Source organism: Austrofundulus limnaeus, unplaced genomic scaffold (assembly GCF_001266775.1).
Source record: "Austrofundulus limnaeus strain Quisiro unplaced genomic scaffold, Austrofundulus_limnaeus-1.0 Scaffold167, whole genome shotgun sequence".
Taxonomy (NCBI): domain Eukaryota; kingdom Metazoa; phylum Chordata; class Actinopteri; order Cyprinodontiformes; family Rivulidae; genus Austrofundulus; species Austrofundulus limnaeus.
Genome location: NW_013952569.1, coordinates 775,592 through 784,653, shown reverse-complemented (window position 1 = coordinate 784,653; position 9,062 = coordinate 775,592). Strand labels below are relative to the sequence as shown.

At 35.5% G+C, this 9,062-nt stretch overlaps 1 protein-coding gene across 1 annotated transcript in view; it reads left to right on the top strand.

Moving 5' to 3' along the window:
- Nucleotides 1–1,940, top strand: part of zgc:77880 (zf-DHHC domain-containing protein) — a gene marked incomplete in the record, with an annotated part of 9,849 nt that extends 7,909 nt beyond the window's left edge. Inside the window, 1 exon segment of the mRNA XM_014017421.1 lies at nucleotides 1–1,940.
- Nucleotides 1,941–9,062: the final 7,122 nt, after the last annotated feature.

Sequence of the window (9,062 nt, the reverse complement as noted above, 5' to 3'; positions counted from 1 at the left end):
GTGTGTGTGTGTGTGTGTGTGTGTGTGTGTGTGTGTGTGTGTGTGTGTGTTAGCTGCCTATAAACTGACCTTTGACCTGACAGCTGAAGAGGAAGGACCTTTTTTTCCTGAACCTTCCTGTGTCGAGACAGAAGACCTGAGGTGTAACCTGTTACAGCTTCTCCTCCTTTATTTATTATTTATGGAGCGGTTCTGTCAACGCTGCAGTTTTGCTCTAAAAATGGTTTCAAACCAGATTTTCCTGCAGGTGTTTGGGTCAGAAACCGTGTCTGCAGAACCTTCAAGATTCTGAGGATTAAATAAGAATAATCCAGATTATTTGTAAAAACTAATCATAGATTTTAATTTAAAGCTTTTATGTTGATCTGCTTCATAATAATATTAATTCATAAAGCAAAAACCCCAGTTTTAACTTTTACAAAATAAAATTTTTATTATTTTTCTTTAAATATAAATAAATGTTTAAACTTGGTCATAATAAAGATGACGGTGTGTATTTTCTATCAACATGTCATGTTTTTGTTGATTTTAAAGCACCTTACAAAATCTAATCATTTTAATGGTTTAATTGCTCTGTAGCGCCCTCTGCTGTTTACCTTTTATCATGAAAGGAAGTTAAGATAACCAAAACAATAAATAAAATCTTAGTGTTTTATTTTGTGAAACGCAGCCCTCATGTTCAGAATGACCTGTTTGTTAATATTTAATTACTAAATCACAATCAGTGACATCATGCAGTTCATATTTTACTCTAATTTTAAAGCTAACTATGTGAAAATACAAAGATTTTCCGAAAGGTATTATTTTTAAAAAAGAGAAAATGAAATTTCAGTTTCAGCCTGAGTGATTAAACACAAGTTTAGGTGCAAAATAAATTTAAAAAATTCAAAACATCGACAGAAAAAAAAACTTAATGAATTTAAACGTTTTTTGACCCAAACCAATCACCTGAGCTGAACTTTATCCTCTAAAACACAAAATATTTCTTTGCAATCTGTTCACAAACATTTTGTCTTGATTAAAAAACAAAACAAATAAACTTCAGGAGGTGTTAAACCACAATATAAAATGTATTTTTCCACCTGTTTTTAGTTAAAATGCAGATTAAACTGGTGCAATAACAGAGAAAAGATTCATATCTTTGTTTACTTCATTTTTTATTTGAAGCTTTTTAAATCAAATGAATGCTTTTTGACTTTTGCACACTTGTTGATGATTGTGTTATTCCTCAGTGAAGGGATGTTTTTATTTATTTATTGTTTGTAATTATCGGACGGTTTGAACTCTATGAAGTGTGTGTTTGTGTGTGAGGGGCTGAAGTTGCCTCTTTTTATATTTTCTTGGATTTGTTACAATATTTCCTGAGTTTACATCAGTCTGTGGACGTTTACTGTTTTATGTTTTGTTTTTGTTGCTCAAAAGTCATTTTACTGGAATATTACCACCATAAATAAAACGTTATGGATTTAGTTTTATGCACATTTATTGTTGTTGGAGTCTTAACCACTAAATATTAAATCATTTTACTTATTTTTAAGTTACATCAGTTAAATAAAGCAGGTATGGATGTAAAAACAGTGAATTAAATACAAGATATTAAAGTTAAAACTGTTTTTATTTTTAGAAAACGAGGCAACTTCATCCCCAGTGTTTTTTTTATTCTGATTATTTTTGTAAAAACAGAAAAAGAAAAAGTTTTTTTGAACGTTGTGACCAACCTGGGCTGAACACAAGTGCTTTATTGAATAATGTTGGATTATTTGTAAACAAACAAACGTGTCTTTAACTGTTGGTTTCTACGACGACGACTTTAACCTAAGATTCTGCTTTTTTCAAATCACTTTTATCATAATCTGAATTTATTTCAGTATACTTATTTAATCATTAAAAGCTGAACTGAATAAAAAAAGAAAGTGTGGAAAGAAGTTATGAGAAACATGGAGATTTTTCCTGCATTTACACTGTAAAACAGGGCCATTCAACTGGTGGCCCGCGGGCCACATCTGGCCCATGGGTGACTTCCATCCAGCCCATCAATTTTTTTTATTAATATTATTTTTTACTTGATTTAATATAAAAATAGATTAAAATCATTTGTAAATGTAAATAGCAGCAGATAATACAGGCTGCAGTGTTTCACCTACAATTAAACACTTATTTTTCAACGTAACCATTTTTTAAATTAATTTTTATTAAATTATGACCAAGATGACCCGTTTAGTCTGCTGCAGTACACAACTGGGTTGTGCGGTACTGCGAACAATATTCTATATTTTAAGTTAAATATATTCCTGATGCATTTGTTTGTAAAATGATTTAAAATTCAAACTGAAAAAACACTTTATTCCCAAATGGGAAATTAGATGTTGTTGTAACTCATTGAACAAAAGAGTTTTTGTAAAATGCAAAATAAATGTGATCTATAAGTTTACAAGTTGCAGGAAAAGCTGAAAGTTTTAGTTTCAGATTATTTTTTGGTGTTTGTTTAATTAAAGCTAAAAGATGCAGAAAGAAGTGAAACTAAAACGATTTTCTCTTAAAACTCAGTTTTTAATTGGCTGAAATCAAACTTTTCTTTTTCTCGTTTTAAACCCAAATGGCTCCTTTTGTATTGAGTTATTTTTTTCTCTCCAACAAGATTATTGTTTAAGCCATCTGATCATTTGATCTCATAAATCTTCAATCCCAGGTGTTTTTATTGTTTTGTTTTTCTTCTGTCAGATTATTTGTTTGTTCATCTGTTTACAGTGTGGATGAAGAGAATAAAAGCTGCCTTAAATGATTTAGTTTGACTTTTAAACTGATTAAAGTGAAATAATGACCTCCTGAATGTTTCTCACAGCCTCTCTCCACTCTGAGCTGTAATCCTAATCCAGTTTTGTTTCCGTGAGAACACATGAAGGTTCATGTTTTTTATCGAAGAAGGGAAAGTTAGACTTTAACAGGGATTTATTACCATTATTATTGTTGTTATTATTGTTATCTTGGTGAAAATAATGGAAGTTTGAAATGTTTTTACTGAAACTACAAATAGTTTAATCTTTTATTTGGCTCAGATTATAATCCAGATTATCGGTCTGGAAAACCAGCAGTTAAAACATTCCTTTTTACAAAGAAGTAAAAACATTTCAAACTAATTAAATTTTGTCCCGATGAGTGTTTAATTATCAGGGTTCTGCTTTTCTCAGTCGACTCCACTGATGTTTTTTAAAATTTAATATAATTTTTTGTTTTTGATGAAGGAGGTCGTTTTGTTACGTCGAGTTTCCTCTGAAGCACTAAACCAGTAAAACCCCACAGAGTGACTTTGTGTTGGTTTGTTTTATTGGAACGAGCAGAAAAACCTGAAACTAAACGTCAAACACCAGTTGGATTTTTGCTCGTTGTTTTTTTTACTAAAAGTTGTTTTAAAACAACAAACTCAACATTAAACCAATAAAAACCCTTTTTTAAAAAACTTATCAAGTTTAAACCGTAGAAGTATTTTTTTTTTTACACGAGTCAGTTTTAATGTTCGGCTCTTCTGATTGGCTGGAATTTTTTTACTTCACGGCCGGCAAATAAAATAACAACGGTGAGTTTATTATCACATGAAGTTTACAAACTGAAAAGATATTTTTATTTATTTATTTCATATTACAATCTTGAAACGGTGACCTGTGTATTCTTGATGCTGCTCTGGTTCGTTGAAATAAAAACTGATGTCTTTTACATTTTTCTGCTTCTTTTGTTCTTGTCTGTGTTTAGAGGTGATTGATGGTGTTTTGGTTTTTGAAGCGTTGGTTTGACAAACGCACCTTTTTTAATGTCGAGGATGATTCGAGAAATACAAAGGTATAACTTTAGGTCTACCATTCTTTTCTTTATTCTTCATTTAGGGTCGCCATTAGTTTTCCTGAGGTCCAACACACAAAATAAAACATCAAAACAACACAATCAATAAAACACATTTAAAAATAAAGTATAATTAAATAAAATTAAATTAAAAGCCAGCAAAAATGTCAAAAACAAGAAACGTCCACTTAAAACCCCCAAAACGTAAATCAATTGGCTTAAAACTCCTACGAAACACACGACACCAAAGAACACACTATAAACCAACAATAAATGAATTAAACAATAAAAACCATCATCACCTCAACATTATCTGTTTGGAATAACAAACTATATGCTTTTCTGTCTTATTTATTGAATCATTTTGTAAAAGGATTCAGAATACATTGGGGTTAAAAAAAAACATTTTAATGCTTTTAATGTGATTTCCTGCTTTCACTGTATTTACTCTGCACCTTTTCTATTCCACGTTAACAACTAACAACAACAATAAAGAAAAGCCTTATTTTCCCCCTCTGTTTTTTTCAAAAGTAACAAATTATTTGACATTTTTGGGGTTATACGACAAACTTAAATTTCTCAGTTTTCCAAGAGTTTATATTTACCTGGTGCACTACAGTTTGGCCAGGAAAAATTACAACACAGTTCAACAAATACAATGAAAATGTGACAAGCGCAAATAAACCCTGCATGCCATTTTCAGCAGTTATGCAAATACGTACATAATTGCCCCCCCAAACCCCCCTTTGCAAATTACGCCAATGGAGAAATAAAGCAACCAAGAAAAAAACAATTGCATTAACTGCCAGCAGGGGGCGACTGCAGTGAAATCCTGGCTGTGTTTCCATTTCATTCAGTTCATTTATCATCATTCCAAATCAAAGGTTCATTTCAGAGACGGTACAGAATTCACAGATTACAGAACGATAACTAGAACCTGGCCCAGGATAGTTGGCTATCTGCCTCAACTGACTAAAAAAATACAAACATGGAGAGCAGAGTGAGTAAGAGTAAGGGTCAGTGTATCTTTTGGTCATTGGTTTTTCATTTTAGAAATGGGTATTAAAAACACAAGAATTGAGTGGATATTTGATTTTTGTTTCAAAATACTGAAATTAAAATTCAAACACAAAGTGTTTCTCATTCTTAGTGTCAAAAGGGGATGAGCAAAAATTTTTTAATGATTTGAGTTTCATTTTCTGTTTCAGATAGCAAAAAAGAAAATTACTTTAAGACAGAAACGAAAAAAGGCTCGTTTGTTCATAATCCATGACAGGTCGTGCCAATTTACTGTCTCTCTACAATAATCTGTTTCACCACCAGGAGGGGTGCCTGCAATATCAAAGTTACTCAATGAGCATCCCATTCATCCATCCATCCATCCATCCATCCATCCATCCATCCATTTTCTTCCACCTATCCGGGGTCGGGTCGCGGGGGCAGCAGCTTCAGAAGGGAGGCCCAGACCTCCCTTTCCCCAGCCACTTCTTCCAGCTCCTCCGGGGGAACTCCAAGGCGTTCCCAGGCCAGCCGAGAGACATAGTCCCGCCAGCGTGTCCTGGGTCTTCCTCGGGGTCTCCTCCCGGTGGGACATGCCCGGAATACCTCACCAGGGAGGTGTCCAGGAGGCATCCTTACCAGATGCCCGAGCCACCTCAACTGGCTCCTCTCGACGTGGAGGAGCAGCGGCTCTACTCTGAGTCCCTCCCGGATGACCGAGCTTCTCACCCTATCTTTAAGGGAGAGCCCAGCCACCCTGTGGAGGAAACCCATTTCGGCCGCTTGTATCCGAGACCTCGTTCTTTCGGTCATGACCCAAAGCTCATGACCATAGATGAGGGTAGGAACATAGATCGACCGGTAAATCGAGAGCTTCGCTTTCTGACTCAGCTCTCTCTTCACCACGACGGACCGGTACAGCGCCCGCTTTACAGCAGACGCTGCGCCAATCCGCCTGTCGATCTCCCGCTCCGTTCTTCCCCCATTCGTGAACAAGATCCCCAGATACTTAAACTCCTCCTCTTGAGACAGGGCGACCCCCCTGACCCGGAGAAGGCACTCTGCCCTTTTCCGGCTCAAGACTGTGGCCTTGGATTTGGGGGCACTGAGCCTCATCCCGGCCACGAACCGTTCCAGCGAGAGCTGCAGATCTCGTTCTGATGAAGCCAAGTTCAATAAACATCCCATTACAAGTAAAAAGCATTGATGTTGACTTCGGTAGCAAATATATTCACCAAGTATTTATTTGGTATCAGATCAATATCAAAGTCGTAGTACCGCCCACCCCTCACTGAAAGGAACACTCAAAGGATGCAAACTGAGAAAAATAGACTATAGATTTTGAATTTCAGGATGGGGAAAACTCAGGACAAAAACAAACTTTCTACTCACAGAACAACAACTGTACAACACTAATGAAATAAAAATTATCTTATTTAGCTTTTTATTGAGAGAAATGGAAGTTGCCGACATGTATTCAGTAAAAGAGACTTATTTGGCCAAAAGTCACATGGATTCCATTCCTGGATTGCGATGTCTCGGTTTCRGATGGAGGACGGTTTGAAACTGGCGTATATCGTAAGCCCAAAGAAAAAGAAAGACCGTCCATCATTAAACAGAGGTGGAGGCCTCCGTTTTCAGTTGTCCCCCTCCTACAGCGCGGCCATTGCCAGTATCACTCCACCCCCTGTTAACAATAGGTGTTAATTAGGTGTCAAAGATAGCCATGTGATGTGAGTATCAGTCACATGGAGGCAGGGCTTAAAAGCCTGCATTTTGCCTGAAACTCTCAGACTGAAGAAGTCTCTTGGAGGAGAGACGAAACGTTTCATTAGAGAAGAACCCGTCCAGAGGACCTATACAAATATTTTCTTTTTGATTTTTTACCTGGATTACTGAGATGCATCAAGACACATGAATTACCTCTGCAGCCTTTGGTCACAGAGCAAGAGTCATCATACAACTCATTTATGGACATACACATCTGTGTTTCAGCCTTTTATTTACATAAATTAATGTTTAATTATGCAGAGCTGCCAGGCAAGCTCCCCTTCTGGTGGGGGATAGATAGTTGTAGAATACAAAAAAAAAAACAAGCCTTTTTCCTTTATGTCTTAAAAGTAATTTTCTTTTTTACTATCTGAAACAGAAAAGGAAACTCAAATCATTGTTAAAATTTTGTTTGTCCCTTTTTGACACTAAGAATGAGACACACTTCGTATTTTAATTTTAATTTCAGTATTTTAAAACAAAAATCAAATATCCACTCATTTGTTTTTTTAATACCCGTTTCTAAAATAAAAATCCAATGACCAAAAGATACACTGACCAGTAAGTTACCCTTTAGTTCTAACAGCAGAACTCAAGAATAACTCAGGAAACCAACCTGGACTATAGGATTTATCAAAAAGAAAAGTCTCAAGTCAATCCGGTGGCGTGCTTTGATACATCCAAACTTTAAGTAGAATATTTTATTGTTTGTTGTAAACATTGTTTCTGGGTTACCTGCAGAAAACAAAGCATCTTTTCCTTCTCCACGTCTGACGTAGTTTCTGTCGACGACAGCTTCATGAGAGTAAAACTGTTTGTTATTTTTATTAAAGGCCCTCTCACTTCAATCAAAGCTTTAATGTGTTTTAATGAGTGACCAAACTGGCTGTTCTTCATTCTGTTCTGCCTCAGGCGTTCCCACTGCACCGACGAGTTCACAACTGATCGTTTTCACCATCTTCATGCCACATAGTTGACATTCCTTCTGCACTAGGCTTTTGTACTCAGCACAGTACGATCCGTCTAGTTTTTAGTTTTTTATTGGACGTCTTTGTCTGTTTTTGCTTTTCTTTCAGCTGCTCCGTTTTCATCCTCTTCTGCCTACAGAGCCACCTTCAACACTTTCATGAACCTCCTCTGTGGTTCTCCTTCCTGTCAGCTCCGGTGTAGACCCCCTTCCTCTAGTCTGTCCACCTTCCTTTTCTTTTCGTTTAAAGTCACAGAGATCCTGCGTTTGAGGATGCATTTTAATGACGACTGAATCGTTGTGTAACATCTCGTCACCGCTCTCTGTTGGCGTTGTCAGCAGGAACAATGCACCCACTTGACGGGATGATGAGTTAAATTCCAGTCTGAGCGCGGTTTCAAGTTTCCACGTTAATTTGATTTCCGAGAAGATTTCCTGGTTCATTCAAACTCTTCTTGAAAAATACACGTGAACCGGTGGGGCCTTTTTTGTTGTTGTTGTTGATAGTACATCCACAACTGTTGAACTTTTCAGTTCGTCTACAACAAACCATCATCAGCAAACAGAAAAACGTTTCCAGCCCAACCAAACACATGGAGCTAACCTTTGGTTCAACTGATCCTTGAACCCATCCTCTGTTATATCAGATCACAGAAAAGATTTGTTTTCAGCTTTTGGCGTGAAACATGGCAGACGGTTTGCATTTCTTCAACAACTTTTATCTCTTTGTTTTCTCTTTGCCTTTGTTTTTCATTAAAGCAGTCTGACTTTTAATTTGTTCCTAAAAAATAGAAACTGCGGAAAGTTTGAGATGGATTTCTCAGACATTTTAACAGAGATGTTTAGTAACTGAGTACATTTACTTCATTACAGTAATTTTTTGATGGAGCTTTTTTTTTTAATCGTAACATTTACTTTTATTTTTGCTCCATTCAAAACCTGAAAATACTTATACGTCCTTACTTTTAAATTTAACAGCTGGTTACACGTTACAAATTTAAATATAACTGAAACTAAACATGTCTTTTATGCGTTCTAAAAAAATAGTGTTGACTTTAATTAATTGAAGCAATTATTTCAACCGATTTGAGTAAATTGAGCAATTTACACATTTTCTTTTAAAGAATGTGTTTTATACAAATTTTTACACAGATTGTTTTATTTATTCAATTTGGTCCAGTAAATCTAACACTTCATTTTTTGAGAGCGCATACAAAAGTACTTTGACTTTCCCAGTTATTGTGAACAGTTTTATGACTATTAGTTACTTTTCTTATCAGTGAGATACATTTTTACCAGTCATTTTCTGTTCAGGTACTTTTACTGTTACTTAGTATTTATTTTAAATACTTTAAAAAGAACTGCTGATATTAGATATTCTGAAACTGTGGAAACAAAAATAATTAAATTTAATGAACAGCACGAGTGTTTGGTTGAACTTATGACACCCATCATAGATAGATAGATAGATAGATAGATAGATAGATAGATA